The sequence below is a fragment of the Alligator mississippiensis genome, chromosome 1 (assembly GCF_030867095.1).
Source record: "Alligator mississippiensis isolate rAllMis1 chromosome 1, rAllMis1, whole genome shotgun sequence".
NCBI classification, from domain to species: Eukaryota; Metazoa; Chordata; order Crocodylia; family Alligatoridae; genus Alligator; species Alligator mississippiensis.
The window spans coordinates 282,259,363-282,282,047 of NC_081824.1; positions in this window are offsets into that span (position 1 = coordinate 282,259,363).

The window sequence follows — 22,685 nt, forward strand, 5'->3', positions numbered from 1 at the left end:
GTTTTCTTTTTTTCCTTGAAATATTTACAGTCTAAATGGGCAAGAGAAATGAGAGGTATAATAGAAAGAATATTTTCCCAAGTGTGCATGTTTGCTTTTGTGTTTATAAATGAGGAACTGAGACACAAAGGTGAAGTGACTTTCCTAAGGCAATATAGAAAGGCTGTTGTAGAGCTCAGGCTCCTGGGTTCTTTATCTGGTGCCTCACTTCCTTCCATTTGAAGCAGTATGAATCTAGCTTTTTTATAGAAGTGCTGTAATGTAGAATTTTTTCATAAAAGATTAATCTGCCATCTAGTCTGGTAGCCAATCTTTAAGAATCGCTAATACTAGCTGCTTCAATGGATGGTGCAAGATATCACATAACAGACAATTTTGAAATCACCTGCCCATATAATAACTTTTATTCTTAAGCCCTATCAGTTAGAATTGGCTTTATGTGAGAAAGTAGAAAGCTTTATACCCTATGCTTTTTAATGTTGTCTAGTCATAATAAATTAAAGGGTGACATGGTAATTAATATCAATGAAGGAAATAAATTTAATAGAAAATATGTCAAATATGCTCACACATGATATCTGATGAGCTCATGGAAAATAACACAATATAAAATCAATATTATCCATATTAAATTGCATACTCATTAACCGGTAGATCACAAAAAATCCTGAGTAGTGATTCCCCATCTACAACAGACTTTTCTAGTGGAAGTCATTCCATGGCCTAGTATTGTTTGGTATCTTTATTGATAATCTGGGACAAGATAAATTTGTTACTAGTAATATTTGAAATGACAAAAGATAAGGGGAACAGTATAAATGTGGAGATCTAGACTATGTGAACAATATACATTTTTAATACAGGTAAATGTAAAAACACACATCAGAGCCAAGGGCATACATAGCTAATGTGACTGGGGACTATATTTGTGAATGTGAAAATACTAAAAAAGTATCTAAGATTCATGATAGATAATCAACTGAATAAGAGGTCCCAGTGGGCTGTGATACCTAAAAGGGTTAATATGATCCTTGGATTTATAAACCAGGAAATATCTGAAATAAAAGTAGGAAGTAATTCCATCACCTGCTTAATGTGTTCCTTTGATACTTACAATGAACAGATTCCAACACAAAATAATAAATGAACACTTTCATTTATTCCAGAAGTCCAGAAAAATACCAAGAGAAACAGGGTTCTTCGGGTAAATCTGATATCTTTTATTCAACCAACTGAAATAGTTGGAAAAATTCTTCTTTGCAATCTTTTAGGTACAAACACCCTTTTTTCAGCCTGAGGAAACATCTGCAGTTGGTCTGTGCTCTTTCTGGAGTATCAGATGATAGGCAGGACATTATGGGTAAGAAATCCAATGTCTATATTTAGTCTATGATTTTTTTTTATCCAGTAGATTGATGAATGTCATTTCCCTCTTTCCCCTATCCTTTGTATTTAAATTATTTACTCCTTTTTTATGGAGTACCCTTTGTCACAAACCCATTCTCGGGGTGCCCCCAGAGCCCTACATTTTTCCCCAGGATCCTTCAACTAGTCATGAGAAATAGACCAATGTTTGTCCTGGGATAACCCATAAATCATGGCTTTACGGACCATTCAGCTGCAGTAGGAGAATCTCTGACAGCTCTAGGTGGATTTTCTGGGTTGTGAAATAAATTTCTATGTCCCACTTTTGGTAGGATGTGCCATGCTGGAATATCACACACCCAAAGATCAGTGTTTCTACAATCAAATCAATAAGAAAGCGAAACAAATAAAAGTCATATAAAGTAAGAGAAAAGAATGATACAAACAAAAATGATCATAAGTTTGAAAACAGGATAAAAAGACAAGTGAAGTTTCTTACTAACGCATCTGTTTACATCCTAGCCCTTCTGGAGTCCTGCTAGTATATTCAGATTTCAGTTTTTCACTGGATTCTGCCAGCCTTAGTTGCCTTGGACTTCTTTCCAGCCCAGGAAAAATCCAAAGACTGTGGTAACCTAACAGACAGCCCTTATAATACTTCCAAGCCAACTCTGTGCCCATCAACATTGCCCCCATTCCTAATGAGTTTTCAAAATCTTCAATGTGATGCTGCGGCTAGTAAAGCGAGCAAAACGCTGGCTTGCATCCATAGATCCTTCTCAAGCAAATCCCAGGATGTCATTCACCCGTTGTACTCGGCCTTGGTGAGGGTGCAGCTGGAGTACTGTGTCCAGTTTTGGGCTCCGCAATTCAAAAAGGATGTGGAGAAGCTTGAGAGAGTGCAGAGGAGAGCCACATGCATGATCGGAGGTCAGGAAAACAGACCTTACAATGCGAGGCTGAGAGCCATGGGACTCTTCAGCCTAGAAAAACGCAGGCTCAGGGGTGATCTGGTGGCCACCTGTAAGTTTATCAGGGCTGCTTATCTGGATCTGGGGGAATGTCTGTTCACCAGAGTACCCCAAGGGATGACAAGCTCAAATGGTCACAAACTCCACCGGGACCGATTCAGGCTGGACATAAGGAAGAACTTCTTTACTGTCCGAGCCCCCAAGGTTTGGAATAGACTGCTGCCAGAGGTGGTTCAAGCACCCACTTTGAATGCCTTCAAGACATATTTGGATGTTTATCTTGCTGGGATCCTATGATCCCTGCTGACTTCCTGCCCATGGAGCAGGGGGCTGGACTCAATGATCCTCCATGGTCCCTTCCAGCCTGAATGTCTATGAAATCTATGAAATCCCCCAGAAATTTCTCTCCCAGGGACACCCAGCATTAGGCCTGTGTGAAAAGAAAGAATTCAGTTTGGATTCAGGTTTGGCCAATTCGGAGGACAGGGATTTGATTTGGAGATTAGGATCACTGTCCTGAATTGATTTGGCTGAATCAGCTTTGGATAGGTGTAGGGGTTTCTGGGAACCTGTATTTCAAATAGGTGAAAGCTAAACTTGTGTTGTGTGTGTGTAAAGGCAGCTTTGGATGAAAGCAGCAGGGATGGTAGTCCCTTCTGAGGGCATGAGGCCTGCCAAGTTTCAAGGAGATAGGTGCAAGGGTTTCACTGCCAGAGAAAACACAGCTTTCTTTTTAAGAAGTGTGAGGGGGGAAAAAAACCAAGAAAAAATATAAATTAAAAGAAATAGATTGGATAGGAATAAGCAGGAGGATTCTAGTTATTAAGCTATATACAATCCTTTCCAAGAACAGAAAGTAGCAGGAGACTGACTAGGTAGGAAACCAAGCCAATCCAGTACCTTTCAGACGCTGCTGCTTAGGCAGAAACAGCTCACAAAAGGCACTGAAAAGCTGCAGAAAGACGTTTATGTGCTGTTTCTAGGTCCCTCCCCAAAAGCACCATGATTGCAAGGAGACTCATGGAAAGAACACAGTCACTGGCCAGCTATAGATGTCATTCTCCCCCTCCCTCTTCTCACTTTCTGTTTCCTTGAAAGACTGCCTTCCAAATCTACAAATCTTTCTGAATCTTTTCTGAATCAATTGGGAGGGTTTTTTTCTTCTCCCAATTCAGTTAGGATTTGGTGATTCAGCCTCCGAATTGGGCCAAATCTTCTCTGAATCAAATTGTGGACTGAAGCTTTGCACACTCCTACCCAGCATTCCTCTGGTAAATAGGCCCTGTCTCTGATGCCCTTGCTATACAGGAGTTGATTTCCCCATTACAGAAACACAATGCCTTGGGTGCCCAACACAATAATATCTCCTTCTGCCTGTGTCTGGGAGTGGCAAATCTTTTTGTCATAGTAACCCAGTGGTAAAGGGTAATTAGCATTTTCATCCACCCCTTTTCCTGAAATATGCACCTTTCGGTTCCTTAGCTAAACCATGTCTAAAATCATAATGATAGACATAGATAGCTTGACATAACCTTTACAATGGTAAAAATGACACAAATGGTTAGAGCATAAAATTGACTTTCAAATAAGACAATGCACATCGTATCAGTGAAATAAGCACAAGAAAATCTTCATTATACTCTATGAACCTACCAGCTAGTGGTGGGGTTCATGACAACACCACTCTTTGTAAGTCCATTTATAGCATCAGCTCAAAGGAGGCTTATGACTCTGAATGAGGTATAAATATACCATGCTTCTCTGAATAGACTACTTCCTAATGCTTAAAATACAAGCCCCCCTTACCATTTTTTCCAGTTGTGAATGTAATGGCTTTTGCTTTGATGGTGATTTGTCTTTGTCTTGTATATTGGACCTGGACTCAAGAGAAGCCAACTTTTTGTGCCCCAAGCCCCTGAATAAAGTAGCTAAAAAAAATCAAGTTTTTCCTTCCTTCCTTCCTTCCATTTCTATAACTTTTCAACATATTTCTACCTTTCAAAAGTAGGGAATGGGAAAAGGAAAAATGAAACTAAGCTTTGCAAAATTACAAATTTTCTAAAGATAAGAAAGTGTTGAAAACTTAGTAAGACAAAGTTAGGGCTTTGTTTGTTTGTTTGTTTTTTTTAGTCATTCTAAAGCCAGAAAACTTAAGATAGAGAAACAAAGAGAATGAGCCACAAGATACCAGTGATACTAATCTTACAGAGGAAGGTATTAGGGGAAAACAAAAAAATACATTTCCTATGTTTCTTAAAAACTAAAAGGAAAATGTCAATTAATTTAAAATGTCCCCATGGGAAAATAATTAGATAACAAATTACAAATAAACGGGAAACAAGTTTTGTTTTGGTTTTTGGGGGGGGGGTTGTTTTTTGGTTTTGTTTGTTTGTTTGTTTGTTTTCTGTCAACTTTACTGTCTGTTACATTCATAGTTTCATTGAAGGGACCTGAGCAGATCATCAAGTCCAACCCCCTGCCATGGGCAGGAAAGAATGCTGGGGTCAAATGACCCCAGCTAGGTGATTATCTAGCCTCTTTATGAAGACCCCTAGGGTAGGAGCAAGCACCCTTCTTTGGAAGTTGTTTCCAGATCTTAGCTGCCCTGACTGTGAAGTAGTGCTTCTTGATGTCTAGTCTGAACCTTCTCTCAGTCAACTTGTGGCTGTTATTCCTAGTTACTCCTGGTAGTGCTTGGGGGAACAGGGACTCTCCCATTCCCTGCTGGTCCCCCCTGGTAAGTTTATAGATGGCCAACAGATCCCCTCTCAGCCTCTTTGTGGAGGCTGAAAAGGTTCAGGTCCCGTAGCCTCTCTTCATAGGGCCTACCCTGCTGCCCCATGACCATGCAAGTGGCCCTCCATTTGTCCCTCTCAATGTTGTCCACATCCCTCCTGAAGTGCAGCGCCCAACTGTGGCCTGACCAATGTCACATAGTGGGGGAGGATCAACTCCTTGGAACTGCTCGTGATGCGTTTGTAGATGCATGACAAGGTGCAGTTAGCCTTCCTAAACGTGTCCCCACATTGGTGGCCTATGTTCATCTTAGAATCAATAATGACTCCAAGATCCTTTTCTGGCTCTGTGCTGATGAGAAGGGAGTTCCCCAGCCCATATGCTGCTGGTTCTTTGTCCCTAGGTGCAATACCTTGCACTTGTCAGTATTGAATCCCATCCTACTCTCGTCCGCCCACCCCTGTAACCTATCCAGATCTAGTTTTAACCTGTCTCTCCCTTCTAGTGTGCTCACTTCTCCCCACACCTTAGTGTCATCCACGGATTTGAACGAGGTGCTTTTCATCCCCTCACCCAAGTTGCTGATGAAGATATTGAACAGTGTGGGCCTGAGGATTGAGCCTTGGGGGACCCCGCTCCCCACATCCCTCCAGATTGAAAATGATCCATCCACCACCATGCTCTGGGTGTGGCCCTCCAGCCAATTTGTGACCCATCTGGCTGTGTAGGCATCGATGCCACAGTCACCTAATTTTTTTAATGAGAATAGGGTGAGAGAGAGTGTCAAAGGCCCTCCTAAAGTCCAGAAAGACTATGTCCACCGCAACACCTGCATCTAAGGATTTTGTGACCTGGTTGTAGAAGGCCATCAGGTTGGTCTGACAGGCCCTGCCCCTAATGAACCCATGTTGGTTGCCCCTAAGCATAATCTCCCCTGCTGGTCCCTCACTTACATGATCCTGGATAATTTTCTCAAAGAGTTTTCCCAGGACTGAGGTAAAACTAATGGGCCTATAGTTTCCTGGGTTCTTCTTCCTCCCTTTTTTGAAAATGGGGACCACATTGGCCCTTTTCCAGTTCTCTGGCACCTCACCAGAGCACTACAAGTCCTCATAAAGCCATGCCAGGGGTCCCGCAATGACCTCTGCCAATTCCCTCAGCACCTGGGTTGGAGATCATCTGGACCTGCTGATTTGAACATGTCCAGCCCCACCAGAAGTTTTCTAATTAGGTCCTCTCTGACCCTAGGCCTGGTTGTACCTCTCCCGAGTCCATCCAGAATCCCTTTTGGGGGGATGTCCCGGTCCCTGCTCAGAAAAATGGAGGCAAATAAATTGTTAAAGAGGTCATCTTTATCATCTGGTGCAACCCCAGATTGCCAAGCATGTTGTGCAGGGGCCTCACATTACCTGGTGCCTTCTTTTTACTCCCTATGTATTTAAAAAAGGACTTCTTCTTATCTTTGTTCCTGGTCATTAGTCCTAGTTCTGTCTCTGCCTTAGCCTTCCTAACAGCCCCCCTAAATCTTGAGCAATGGAGGTATAATCCTTCTTGGTGATGGCCCCTCCCTTCTACTGGGTGTACTCCTCCGTTTTAGCTTGCAGACTTTCCTGAATGCCTTTGGTGAGCCATGGGGGCTTTTGAGCACTCTTGCCCCCTTTGATTCGCTTTGGGACTGTCACCCTTTGGGCTCAGAGGATCATCTCCTTAAGGAACGACCACTTGTCTTGGACTCTCAACTCCCCTACCCTCTAGAGCCTCAGTGCCTCCCCGACTAATCTCCTTAACTCATTGAGATTGGCCCTCTTGAAGTCAAAGGCTGCTGCCTTGCTGCAGGCCTTTGACACCCTGTGCTGGATGGTGAATTCCAGTAGGTGATGATCACTATTGCCCAGGTGGTCAAGAACCTGCAGTCCTCTCACCAGGTCATCGCCTGTGGCCAGGACCAGGTCCAGCAAGGCATTTCCCCTGGTGGGACTGTGCACCTCCTGGATTAGATGGAGGTCCTGTATCTTGCTAGGAACCTACATGGGTGGGCAGACCTGGCTGACTGCTCCTCCCAGCAGATGTCTGGGTAGTTTAGGACACCCATGATGACCATGTCCCTTGACTTAACTGCCTCCACAAGCTGACCTGAGAATTCCTGGTTCAGCTCTTCCCCCTGGTTGGGTGGTCGATAGTAGACACCTGCCATTAAGTCCCTTTCCCCCAACCCCCTTGTATTCTAACCCAAAGCACTTCAGTCTGCCCCTACTCTGACCCAGTGCTGTTTGTTCAGGACCTGTATTGCTCTTTGACATAGAGCGCCACATCCCTGCCTTTCCTTCCCATTCTATCCTGCCTGTACAGTCTGTAGCCCTTTTATGTTTACCGCCCAATCATGGGTTGAATCCCACCAGGTTTCAGTGAGCCCCACTATGTCCGGGTTTGTGTTAGCTAGCAGGAGGGCAAGTTCCTCCTGCTTGTTCCCCATACTATAAGCATTAGTGTAGAGGCATTTAAGGCTTTCTATGGGTGCATGCACTACCCCCCTGATCCCAGGGCTATCCGGACCCCTGTCACTTACCTGGGTACTTCTTGTGCTCATCACCTGTCTTGCCTGGGAAGTGTCCTCGTGTCCCCCTGTGGCCGCATCCCATTGTTAACATACAAAGCAAAATATGTGAATCAATTAGAGAAAATGGGTTTTGTGTGTGTTTAATCTATTGTGTTTTAGATTTTATTTGGGGTTCCCTTGTTCTTGTGATTTTAGAGATGATAAATAGAAACAATTAATCTTATGGAAAAGTCTTAGTTATATGATACATAATATAGAAATAATACATTTCAAATTGGCAAAAAAAAAAAAATAAAAAATCCTGCAGGGTCTTGGAATAGTATCTATAGAACCCTATTTGTTTCACTTGAATTATTTTCTATTGGATTTTACATTCAGAGCAATTTATCTTCTTTAAACCTTTCATTATTTTATTTAATCATGTCTCTCTAAGGTATATAGTCCTAAATTTTCTATTGTCCTTACACAGAAAACGTTCAGTGGTTCTATGGTTCAGCTCTGAAAGGCACTAAGCACCCTTGCTCCAATCCAGCCAAGCATGTTAACATTCTGTACTCTGAAATATGTGAGTAGTTCATTAACTTCCATCCTGGCATGTGCCAAGCTATAGACCACATGGGATAGAACTGTATAATTCAGAATAACTCCTTTGGTTGCCTAATTTATTCTGTGGGCTCTTCCAGTTGTACCAACCAGAATTCTCTCATGGCATTTATCTCCACTTGTGTGTGGGCTATGCTTGCCCTGCTATGCTTCCTTAATGTGACCCCTATTATTTAGCACTTACAATTTTTCTAAAAGGCTATATTGCCATATGTAATTAAAATTAGAATAAGCCAGAAATCTGGGGGAGGCTTTTGTAAGTCACAGTGTGAAATATTCTTTAAAAGCTTTAGTTAGGCAGCAAAGTTATTAATTTAAAAATAATCCTTAACTAATTTCTCTCAAAATAAGATGAAAATAATGTGTTCTGTCCCACAGTTCCTGTGCAAAGGTCAATTAAAGTAGTCTTAAAAAAGCCAAAGTGATTGTATAAAACTGATAAGAAAGAGCTGGCATTTAAAGTGCAATACAGTCTTATAGACAATGGAAGGTAATTCCAGTTATTTATAGTGTGTGTGTCTGTACACCTATTGTTCATGGCAAGTGAGTTTTATAACAGAATTCAGTGTGTTGCACTCTTAATGATCCCAGAAAATAATATTTTGGCATAAAAAGTTAACAATTTAAACAGACAGTTAGTTACTAAATTCATAATATATAGCATCAGGTAGCCTGTTCAAAGAGATTTGTTCAGGTATTTACAGGGCAAAACCTTTATAAGAAGAGAAGCAAAGGTCCAGGTTGAAAAAAAACAAACCTCATAGGGTTAATCTACCTCAGGAAAGGACTTGGGATTTAGAACCCACATTAAGACATGCAAATCATTAATTAAAACTATTAGGATTTTGCTTTTTAAATCTTGACTAAAATTCAGTAAAAAATACATTTTCCCAGGGAAGAAAATATTTTTACATATGCATTGAGAAACACTAATTAAAAAATACTCAGTAGCATTTGTCCACTATTATTTAACTGGCCAGCTTCAGCCATGGGTAAAGCATATATGAGTATATTAAGACCAGTGGATGCTTGCCAAAAATACCTTTTATCAATTGGAAGAAATTTCATTTAAAAGTGATAAAATCAAAACACTCCATGTTCACATTTTCTAAATGGCATGGTTTGATCTTTTCATTTTATTTTTACTATGAGTTAAAAATAATAAACTGAAAATTAAAAAGTCTTAAAAAACACAAAACTTTTCTCTTTTTCCAAAATTATGGACAGTTTTGAAATGTTTTATTTTACTCTAAGTTATAATGATTGTAGAAATTGGTTTAGACTTATTTGCGTCTATACCCATTTGTATAAAATGGCTGTTATTTATTCATTCATAGTCTTTCAAGTATGAAAAGAAGATAAAAAATACATTTTTGTTGAAGTGGAAAGAAATCTTAAAGAAATGAATCAACAGCTTATATGTAAGCTGGTATAAAACATCATTGCACAAACTCTGGCCCATTAGCCAAATTCAGTACCTGGGGCCATGTTATCTGGCCCATGGTGTTTTCCATGGGTCCATGAATTTAGTATCAGGGGATTTGTGTCAGTGTTTTAATTGCTGTAGCTTCCAGAGTGATAGTAATTAGCACTGCCACCATACCTCCAATGCCAAATGTATGAACTTAAGGGGAGTCCCATAGGCTGGATCCTGCTGGCATACAGGATCTCTTCATAGCTAGATGAAATGTGTGGAGGGTGGTCAGGGAATGGGGTCGGGCCATGACTGGATCCAGTGTCTGAGTTGGGGCCAATGCATGGAGTTTCTCTGCATTCAAATCCAACATGTAGGGACAACAGCACTCTGGATCACAACCACAAAGTGACCCCATACAACCCACCTAGCCCACAGACTGATCTTGCCTGTGGAATCTGGTCCATGGACCAACCCCACGCCCCTCATCCAGCCTACAGGGTTGGAAGGTTGAGCATCTCTAATATTTCTTTATTATGGCAACTATTTTAAAAAGTTATTAACTCTGATGTCCTTTTTTTGCTCTACGTCAAAATGGCAGCCTTACCTAATAATCCTTTTGCATAGTCAGTAAAATGTGCTGACTGTTAACAAAAGTAAACATTATTGTCCCTTGATTCTGTTGGCACAGCAAAACAACCACAGCTAAGCTCACTGAGATGGATTTTACTCTGTCCTATTTATTGTACATTTTCAATTCATCTGTTCACTAATTTCTAGCTAGCTGCTCCTGAGCTAATCCACTAAAAGTAGCAGGTTTGCACAGGCTTAACGATGGCCTAATTTTACCAGTAGAACCTTTATTATTAGTGATGACACATGCAAAAGAAAGAACAGCTTGAAGTTCAGATCCTAGGCTGAGATTCTTTCTTTCTTTTTTTTTTTTTAACTGCAAGTCCTTCGATCTTTTATACTTGATACGGAAATCAGGGAGAAATGATAAACACAGGACACCAGGATACCATTTGCAGAGGTATTTCCCAACCAGAACCAAACTTCAAGGACATTTGTACACATAAACTTTGCATTAGTAGATTCCAAATGATATTTTATTTTAAATAGGAATAAGATTAAACATATTTAAATGAGGGAGTCTAGTATTATATTAATATCTCAGGGATCATTTCTGTAGGGGTCTATATATAAGACTTAAAAGGATAATAAGCCACTGCCAGGTTTGCTGAGCCTGGTCCTTCATTATTTTTGATTTAATAAGATAATAAAATGAGCAAAGAGGAGCAAACACAGCAGGCTGATGGGCCAGCAAAAATAAAATACCATTCATACTTTAGCAGGCAGCTGACTTTTAGAAAACAGCTACTTTTGTTTTAGAGATTTTGCATATTCTGAATTACATCTATTGATGATTGGCCTTTATAGCTGTTCATGATATCAGTCTCCTCTAAGTGTCTCCCCCAGATTCATTTGTGAACTATTCTTTCTAGTTGACAGTAAAAGTAACTGATAATATTAAAAGTATAACCACACCCTTTTGATTTTTCAGGATTGTATCTGAGCAACTGTTTTTTTTTTAAGCTACAACTTGCCTTTTTACAAGTCCTTCCTCCATCCAAGAACTTTGGTTTGCCTTATTTTACCACCATTATACAGGTTTGTTAAATAATCAGCATTTATCAGTAGACAACTTTGGTAAAGAAAGATTTCAGTCACCTTTAGAGGCAAGTATCTTCAATTCATTAATTGGATATTTTTAGCTTGCAGTTTTTATATTCCACTATCCTTTATGTTTGGTATTGCTTTCTTTTTTCCAGTCATAGCATTTTGGCCTATTAAGTATGCAGAGGTGGTAGAATACAATAAACTCAAGGAGGAAGAATTTACTCATAAAATGAAAAGAATGGCATAACTGAAAACTGGCTTGATGCCTCTTAATACATTATATATACACAAAGCTTTTTAAATGAAAGATACCTGAAAATACAAAGCAATCTGAAATAATAAAATCATTCCTTTCTATTTCCCTAATTTTGTTAGTGTTTGTTGTTATCAATCTTGTATTGACCAAATTAACTCAGGTATTTTTTGACAACACTTGCATGGTTATCCCAGTCTTTAAATAAATACAGTACCCATCCTATGAAATTTACTTTTCATAAAATATAATAGAGCATTATACTCATCTTTATTTTAAAAAGTGTGTGTATTTTAATACAGCTCACAGTTCATTGACAAGAAATAGTAATGAAATAAAATATTTTTCCCTAAAGCAATTAATTATTACATGTTTTCCACATTAATAAATCCACCCACATATCCTGACTCAGAAAGCACCTAGCTTTACCATTAGAGCTAGTCTTAAAGATATGTTTTACGTTATTTGAATCAAGACTTTCAAGTAAATCTCTTTTTAAGAAGCAACTTGCTTTTTATTTATTTATTTTTAATGTAACTTCCTTGATCAAGTCGGCTTGGAACAAATGCACCATATCACTTCAGTACTGTGGTGGTATTGCTCTGATGTATTCCAATATTTGTACCACATGAGTAGAATCTCAGCACTTTAATAAAAGCTTGTGGGGTTTGTTTTAAAGTGAAGCATTGGAGAATACCCTGTGGGTTATTTCTAGCTCAGAAAGTCTTTCAGCTATTAGGTTTAATAATTTTGAAATTAAATTTTTCATGAATGGTGACTGGGTGCCTTCCTTAAGGGACAAAAGAAAATTTATATTCATTTTTCTGTTTCTTATTTTGTTTCTCTGTGGAGCTCTCTAACATTTTCATACTGAAAGTTCTTTGAATAGAATAGCCCATCTTCTTTCGGGCTGGTTTAAATATGTTCATTTCTCTTCATTCATTTCCTCACAGATGAATTTTAGAGAGTAACTCAGACAAGAAGAGGCAAACAATTGTTTTAAAGAAAATCTATCTTGAAGTATGCCTCTTTTAGTAATCTCCAAACCAATAAAGATAATTAAAAGCACATCTGAGCTAAAAATAAGAACGGATTAGTAGTCACTGGGTGCATCTATATGTACAATTGATGAAAATGAATAAACTCTGGCACAGTTCATGCCACAGTTTCTTGCTCCCAGCCATCATATTTGCACATACACCTGGGATAGCAGCACTTTGAGCCAGGGCCAAGCAACTCCAGCTGGCAGCGGGTGCTGGGGAGTCAGTCTGCCAGCTGGGGCTGCTCTGACCTAGATCAACATGCTGCAGAAAAACTGGCTGGGGCACAAAGGTGTTTCATTGTGAAGCTAGTCATCAAGGAGCCACTACACTATAGTACCCTTGTGCTCCAGCCAGCACCATCAGCATTGTGGCAGGGCCAGCATAGTTGCCACACCTCCGGACTTACCAGAAGTGCAGACATGAGTCCCACTGTAGTTGGTGCCAGCATGTATGCCAGAAATCAAGGAGCATCCAGGTCCAGCGTGGGCACACTTTGTGCATGCATGCCAATGTCAATTCGCAAGCCCAGCCCCTCCAGGATATTTAAAGGAACACCAAGCCGACCACAGCCCAGACCCAGAAGTGGTTTCCCAGCAGTGGCCAGAATGCCAGAGGGAGAATACATGCCCTGGTAGAGGCAATTTGTGGTGACCTTTTCCAGAGAGGCCGACACCAAGGAGTGACTCTGAAGAGTCAGACAACTCACCCGAGTGAGGCCGTTGGGACCTAAGCAGAAGTAAATCTGACTGGAGTTCAATTGAACCTGAAAGAGAAGGAGAAACAAGAGAATGGTAAAGAAAACTGTGAGTTAAGAGCTGGAGTTGCGGCAGCCATTTCTCCTGTTTTCCTTATTGAGGGGATGCTTTAAGTTGGACTGTGTCTTGCAGCAGGACACGTTATTAAAAGCAAAAGAACCTCTGGTATTTCCAGAGTGGAATAGTGAAGGCCAGATAAGGCACTTAAAATCAAACATCCGTGAACCAATGGGTTGGTGCTAGGCGGGATGTAGGGGAGGCAGAGCCCCATATTCACATGCCAAGAGCTGGGATGACTGCATACCACTGAAATGGACATTAAACATCCCTTAAAATATCAAGTCATCAAAGTTGTAGCAGGAGAGAAATTTCACTGGTCCTGGTAGTTCCATCTGAGGATAAGCTGTCAACATGTAAGACAGAAGACAGCCTTGCCCATGCCGGGAAACCAAGGTGAAGAGCCAAAGATAGACATGGAAAGTTACAAGCATCTACACATGCATTGTGCTGAAGTAAATAACTCTGCCATAGGATACTACTTGTGTCTGGAAGTACTATTCTATGGAGAAGTTAATTAGTTTACTCTGGGCTAAAAGCACCACACATGTAGACAGTGATGTTTTACTGCAGACCTAATTAGTCAACTGCAGTATTCACCTTTTGTAGATGTGCCCACTGTGGTATTACTCATGCCATGTGGTCATGATTCAACATTTAAGAAAATATAAGCACAGAACTGTCACAGTTTGGGCAAAAGCCTGTTTGAACCTCCTCTTCTTTTGAACTAAAGGGTACTTTTGAGTCCTAAGGCAGCTAGCTAAAGTGAAATCGCGGGCTTACCCAGCATGAAGTTATTGATAGCACTGGTTGGAAATATTCCAATAGGATAGTTTCCACTGTAAAACATTGCTTCCAAAAATATTTAACTTTCATTGAATCTTTTCAACATCAATGGCATTTTATTATTTAAAAAAAATATGAAACATTTTTAATACTTTTGATTTTATATATTATGTTGCTTATTTTTAAAGAAGTCTTAATTTACAACTATTTAGAATTTATTTTATACTGTTCTTAAGAAAATTTAAAGCTATTGATATTGTAGTGAATGCCTTTGATTAACCCAAGACAATTTTAAAGTTAATTTCAAGAAAATGTAAGTATTTTTTGTTTTTAAAAGGCAAAAATTTTAACTTGCAGAAATTCTTGCAAAATGCAATGTAATTCCAATCAAGCTCCTGATATTACATTGTAAATAGGATCAGTCAGCTGTCTCCAAAATGTTTGTAAGTGGGGGATAGGGTTGAAAATCAATCAAACTTTTGGCTCTGTAAAAATGTGTGTATACATTAAAAATATTGATTATGATAAAAAGCAAAAATTTGATACTTTGTTTTGCAGAACAAAAGTAATTTAGAGATATTAACATTTTGTTTCACCCTTGATCTCTTTTATAAAAGAATATTCAAAATGAAAACATTATTTGCAAAGCATAAACAAATTTTTCGCCAATGTTTTTCCAATAAAATATCAATGCACTGATTTCATTTTGCAAATTTTGGATGAATCCAAACAGTCTTCATGACAATTTTCCAGTGTGCTGTCATGAACAGATTTCCCAACTATATTAATTGTGTAAACCCTAAATGCATCTCCTTTCTTTAGTATGACTGGAGGGGCACCTCTAAACATGAAGATAAATGTGCGATGGGATCTAATGCATGAGCTACATAATCATGACTCCTGCCATGCCATATACTTCACTGCCAGTTCAGGGGGAGCCTGATCCTAGGGTCCTCCTGCACTGACATGAAGCACGTTCCTTCATCAGGGAGTGCCTTCAGCTGATTGGACTTTCAGCCATAAGGTCTCAACATGCAGTTGCACATCTGGAAGCCCAATCAGCTGACCCAGGGATCGCAGCTATGGTGGCACCCTAGGAGTCTCTGCAGGAGAGAAATGGGAGCTGATATGGTGTCCCAGCCATAAGAAGACTTCATGCACCCCTGTACCTGGGATAGCATATCAGCTGTGGTTTCCCAGCCATGGGGGTGAATGGGGCGTCTCTGCAGCTAGAGGCCCTGTCACATATTCAATTAATGATGTGATAGGAAGCAGCTACAGTTATTCCATATATTTTGTAGATTATTTCTCTTTTTATCACAATATTAATTGAATGAACTCTGTTGTTGATGACAATGTTCTTAGCTTCATGCCACAATACCCATTCAGGAACAATCTCAGAATCCCTCAACCCTTGATGAAGTGAGGAAAGCCATCAAGTAGATAAAGAATGACAAAGCATATTGAGCTGATGAAATCCCTGCTGAATTTTTCAAGCAGGGGAAAGAGGAGCTCACATCACAGCTCCGTGCTATCCTCTTAAGGTTTTGAAATGATGAGGAAATCCCGAATGACCTCAGAGACATAATATCATGACAGTCTTCAAAAAAGGAGGTAAGTCTGACTGTGGAAATTACAGAGGAATCCTTGCTGTACACCACAGGAAAAATAATTGTGACAACCCCTCTGAACTGCAGCTCCTTCCACTTGTTGAAGAACTATCCTACCTGGAATCTCAGTGTGGGTTCAGAGTAGGAGTGGGCAAAATGATGGATCCAACCCATGGCCAGACTCCATTTCCTAGCAGCCCCTGGTCATGTTGCTGTGGCCAGTTTCCATGGAGAGCCCAACAGTGGCAGGGCTGTGACAGCACACGACCAGGGTTTCCATGGAGACCAGCCCCAGCAGTGCTAGCAGAGCATGCAGCTGGGAAGTGGGCAGTTCCAGGGTCAGGGCTTGGATCTTGCAGCAGTGACAGTGTGGTCTGGAGTTGGAGTAGTCTCAATTCGCTGCCTGCATTCACGACATGCAGGCAACTGATTTCAGGTCTTCCCTGACTCCAGACCATGCTGTTACTGCCACAAAATCCTGGTCCTGGAACAACTCTGTGCCTAGCCATGCACCCCGATAGCACTGCTGGATCTGGTCTCCATGGAAACCCTGGCCCTGTGCTGTCAAGGACCTACCGCTACTGGAGTCTCCATGTAAACCAGCTGCAGTGATGCAGGCAGGGGCTGTTGGAAAATGGAATCTGCCATGGGCCCAATCCAGCCTGCAGGCTGAACTTTTCCTGCCCCTGGTTTAGAGCATCAAAAGACACAAGTGACATGATCTTCACTGCTCCCCAGCTTCATAAAAAATGCCAGGAGCAATATAAACTTCTCTACATGGTCTTCTTGATCTCGTGAAAGCTTTCTACTCTTATCAACCAAGAATCACTGTGGAGGATCCTTCTGAAGTATGGATGCTCACTAAAATTCATCACCATTCTTTGCATGTTTCATGACTGTATGTGAGCAGTAGTTCTCAATAACAGTTCTATCACAGATCTGCATCATTGCTCCAACACTGTTCTTGATATTCCTTACTGTGATGCTACATCTGACTACCAAATAGCTTCCAGACAGAGTAGAGCTAAACACCAAGTGGCTGGTAAACTGTTTAATCTCAGTCAGCTCCCAGCCAAAACCAAGATTACCCCAACCTCAATCATCAAGTTCAATATGATGATGATGCGGTAGTGTGTGCTCACTCGAAAGCAGACCTTTAGGCAGTCAGGAATGTCTTTACCAAGGTATACAAGGAAATGGGATTGATGCTTATCATTCAGAAAACTAAGGTCCTGCATCACAAAGCTCTTACTAAGCAGTCCCTAGCTCTGGTAACTCAGATTCACAGAGAGACTCTGGAGAACACTGAATATTTCCCATACTTCAGAAGCCATCTCTCACAGAAGGCTGACATCAACAAAGAAATCCAACATTGCCTCAAATGTGCAAGTGCAGCCTTTGGATACATGAGGAAACAGGTGTTTGAAGATTGCAACATAAGATCCAAAACCAAGCTCATGGTATATCAAGCAGTTGTTTTATTTTCCCAGCTCAGCCAAGATGTAGGCTGAAGAGGAGGGCAGAGAAAGCACTTCAAGGATGTCTTCAAGGCCAACTTGAAATAAATGCAACATCCATATCAACTCATGAGAGACTATTGTCCAGCACAACCCCAAATGGAGGAAGAGTCTTCTGCCAGGATCTCAGTACTTTGAATCCTTACGATGACAACAGGAGATGGAAAAACGGGAGTGGCAGAAACAGCACATCATGAACAGAACCAAGAACCCAGAACCACCCATCCCACACAGAAATGTGCCTGAGCTGCAACAGAGTCTGTTGATCCTGGATAGGCCACATCAGCCATCTTCAGACCCACAGATAAGACAATCATCCTTGACTGTGAGGGTTTGTTGATGATGAACTGAATTAACATGGAGCCAGGTAACCACTTAAGGTGTCTTTGACTGGTTAATCATGCTGCAAGGGTACCCTGTAAATCGGGCCTAACAAAAAGAACCTTGAATGAAAGCATTAAATTCACTGCAATCCTTCCATCCTAAATTGTTTGTTTATGGATTTTTTTTCTGCAAAGTAACTCATCTCTATCTGGGGATCTGCCCCGACTTTTGTATAGTTTGATATGGTATCAAATTATTTGCTTCTGTGAATCAGAATCTATTTGTTTCTTTCCCAACATTATCAAGCAAACTGATATTGTATATAAAGGTAGGACATCTGGTAGAGGAAGCTGTTGCATATGAAAACTCATGCCTGTATGAAGCAGTTAGTCTCTAAGGTGCTGCCCTGCCCTACCTTCTGCTTGAATGTAAAAGTGAAATCACCAATATGTCTTGTAATGTATTTGGAGCATATGTTTCTGCTGGTGTAGCAGCTCAATCCTAAAACTGAAAACTGGGAAGGAGGATGGGGAGCACAGTGTTGTTGGTGGGTTCCTTCAAGCTGAGCTCCTAGACTGAACCCATACAGGTCCTAACTTTTTTTTTTTAAGTGTTTTTACTAATAAAGAAGGATGGTGCATTGTTTAAATGCTAGCCTTGGATTTAGGAGATCAGTATTCAAATGCCTGGTCTTTCAATTGATGTGTGACTATGGGTAAATCCCTTGGGACCTGATCCTCAGAGGCATTCATGAACTGAACCCCCATTGGAATAAGAAGGTATTAGGTACCTAAATGGCTTTGAGGTCCAGGGCATTAGACTCTTTCTGTTTCTTTGTTACTTGTAGCAATAATAAGCCTTTATTGACCTGTGAGAATGATCATCCTCGAGTGTGAGGGATAGCTGCCAATGAGCAGTAATATGCTAATAGAGGTTAGATACATACCTGAGCAGTACCTGAGGCCTGTATGAAACCTTGGACTTTCTATTTACATGCACATGAAATTAATGAGAAATAAATCCAAGTTAATTTGTGACATTCAGTGAATTTGGGCAAAGGATCAAACTCCTTTGAATGCAAGTAAATTATGGATGATGTATTCTCCATTGTTCCTTTAATATGGCAGTCATAAGTTTGTATTGATTACCATCATAAAGATTTGCAATATATGACTGCATCTCTATGTCACTGCCAAGTAAAGCTATCAGTGAATTAATATCTGGTATATGTAATAAGGTGTTTTGAGTTTCAAGATGAAATGTGTATGGTTTATCAGGGTGAACGGAGGCTAATAGTTGATCTGGGGAAGGAAGAGAAAAAAGTTGATAGAGAATTTATATGACAAATAGGACTATCGTCAATGTATGGTTCATGTAGTTACCTTTGCATATACAAAAAATACCTTGAAGAAGTATAATTCTGTGGTATAAATTAGAAAATGAATAAAAGACAGTTGGGTATGGGCACAATCCTTGCCTTGTTTATGAGTTCTAATGTCTATTTCTTCCTACTCTAATAAATATTTATGTTTTTCATTCAATAAAATATACCTTACAAATTTATCTTGGGGTAGGGAGGACTAATAAAGCTACAAATCTTCCTGTTTGATAGAATTATGATGTACTCCATTTGTTTTTTCTGTACTTTGGATCATTCTTTTAAAAAAGTTAGTCAATCAAAGAAGGCAAACACAATGAACTGAATAGACTTAGAGAAAATAAATTTTGATTTTTTTTTTTTTTTTTTAGTACAGCTTTCTAAAAGAGGAGCACAAATTAGGATTTTGTTACTTTTATCATTTAGCCAAGAGAGAGGGATAATTATTATTCGTTTATCCAATTCAGCAAATTAATACAAAGCATGAATGTTTATAAACACTGGACTTTGAGAGAGGAGCCTTTTCCGTGTCTCTACTTTCTATTTGTTAAATAGGAATAATAGCACTCAAGATCATATTGAAGCTCCTGGACTACCAGTTGGAAAGCCTTTTGAGCTTTTGCAGATGGAATTGCTAATTGTAAGGCAATATTTTTATAACCTATATAATATTTTACTAAACCTCTGCTAACATTGTATTACACAACACAATGGCCCAAAATGCATCCTGGAATCTGTGTGCATCCCAGATTGAATTTATCATTTTCACATGGAAAAGTGAATATTTTGTCCTGCACATGGCAACTTCTCTGGTGGCACTAAAGCTGATAGGTATTCATCATGTTACAGATCTTATTATGGCCTCCTCATGGCAGCCTAATTCCAGTGTTGGCTAATCTCCCACTAGAATTAATATGTATCAGTGGACACAAGCCTATGGTGCCTGGGCATCTAAAGTGAAATCAAAAAAGGAAATTAATATGGTGAGAGGAGACTGATGTACATTTGCTCTAATGTATTTCCAAGCTCACTTATGGTTCATATAGATATTATTAATCATTTCTTTCTGTTAAGTATTTAACTATTCATTAACTTCATGATCCAAGTAGCAAGGTTTTGAAGCATGCCCGTATAACATTAAAAAGACTTCTGTATTGTTGACACATGCTGCTTCCGTTGATAGCTTTTTGAGCTTTTTTATTAGCTAAAATGCAGCTATTCAGCAAGCTTTGGTTGAGTGACTAAAACAGTGTGGGGTTTTTTGGGGTTTTTTTCTTATTAGTGCATCTACTATTATAAGTCATGCTGGTTAATGAATGTCACTTCAATAGGCAAAAGATGATGCATGAAAAAACTTCATTTGGGATTACTTTGACTGAACTTCATAGAAAATGAATAAACAAAAATATATATAAACTGGTCTATAACTACAATCCCTAATTATATTATTATTTGGGTAGTGCTAAATGGATCTTCAGAGGAAACCAGATATTGTAGTCAGGGTCACTGACCTGAGATAATTTACCATTTCTAGACATGTATTACCCTGCCAAACAGATTGGAGCTTAGTAATGATAGTCCAGAGATTTTCTGGGAAAAATTGGGTTCTGGAAAGGATGGTTGGTTTCTGTAAAATCTAATACACTAAACAAGACACTAAATACAGTGCAAGGAAAAATTAAAAATCCTATCAGCTCTAGCAAAACTAACTGTTTTAGTCAAAGGGCATCAAAATTCAGCTAAATCAATTTAGTTGGAAAGAGTGAAGTGATTCATATTGATCATCAGTCTGTTAAACCTAATCTGACATCTCTGTTTTTACTGCTAAAATCCCCCTCCATGTTCTGGTCATGTCTTGGTTTGACTACTGCAAAATCCTTTTCTTTGGTCATTTAGTTCTTTCCGGTCTGCAAAATACTATGCCACAGCTTACACCAACTTATCCTCCAGTGCTGTAAAATATATCACCTCCATAAAGAAACATCAGGACTGATTTAATGAGAATGATAGGGAAATTCAAGCTGACTTTGACAGAAAAAGAAAAGCTTCAAGTTTGACAGAATGACATCAACTCCAAACAGAAGCAAGATACATATCACCACATTAAAGTCCAGACCCATAGGCAAATTTGGAAAAGAATAAGTGGTGAGAGGACAAAGCAAAAGAGATTCAAAGTTTGCTTATAGCCACGATATGTAGTTTCTTCAGAGAAATCAAAGCTATCTATGGGCCAAGAACATAAGATGCTGTTTTTCTGAGGTCTAAGAATGGAACAACACTCTTTAAAGACAGCTCCACTATCAATGCACAGTGGAAGGACCCACTTTCAAGAGCCTCTGAATTAGATTTAAATGTCAAAGACAACACCATTGAAACCACTCCCACTTAGGAATAACTTTCAGACCCACCAATTTGTTAAGAGGACTTGGAAGCCATTGAGTGGATGAAGAGCAAAAAAGCATGAGGTCATGATGGAATACCAGCTGAAATTTAAAACCAAGGTGGGAAAAAAAGGTATTTCACCAACTACATGTTGTTATGAAATTCTAGAAACATGAACAGATTTACAATGACTTAAGAGATGGTAGAATTATTACCATATTCAAGACAGGATGTAGACCAGATTGCAGCAATTATGGTATTTCTCTCCTGTCCATAACTAGAAAGTTCCTTGCTTGCATTCTCCTCAGTAGACTCACTTTTCTAGCTGAGAAGGTTCTACCTGTGTCCAGAACACTCAAGAGCCATGATCTTTGTTGTTAGACTGCTGTAGGAGAAAAGCTGCAAGCATTTTACATCTTTACATGGCCTTCACTAACCTGGCTAAGGCCTTAAATTCAACCAACAGAGAAGCCCTATGGAAGAACTTGATGAGATTTGGATGCCCAGCAACATTCCTTACCATTATCAAACTTGGTCATGACAACATGGTAGCAAGTATCCTAATCAATTACTTGTAAGCAGATCCCTTCACTATTAGAACTAGAGTCAAACAAGGATGCATGACTGCAGCAACACTCTTTTCCATCTATACCAAAGCTATTTCATACCTCATTAATGACAGACTTCCATCTGGAGACGGCATCCAGCATTGCATGGACAGGAATGTCTTTGCCATCAAAGAGTTAAGTTGTAAATACAATCTACCAACACCTCCATTCCTGATTTTCAATATGCTGATGATTGTGTTGTATCTATGAGTTATTTGTGGCTTGTTTGTACCCACTCAGTTGTAGAACTCCAGGTCATTTTTGCTTGTTACTGTCAAGCACATGACATGCTTGCATTCACTGTCAACTTCACAAACACCAGGTAGTTTACCAGCCTAACCCAAACCATTCAGCTGCTCTTCCACACATTATCGTTAAAGGGCAATACTTGGAGAGAGTTTAGAATTTCCCCTACATATGTAGCCACCTTTCCCAAAAAGTAAATGTAGACAATGATAGTATTCAACATGGAATAAAATCTGCAAGTGCTACCTTTGGACATCTCCTAATCATGTATTTAATTATCATGAAATCAACAATCAAATCAAACTTCCCATCTACTAGGCTGTTGTTATCCCTACCCTGTTGTAAGGATGTGAAACTTGCACAACATATCAGAAACACCTGAAAGCTTTGGAAGTTACAT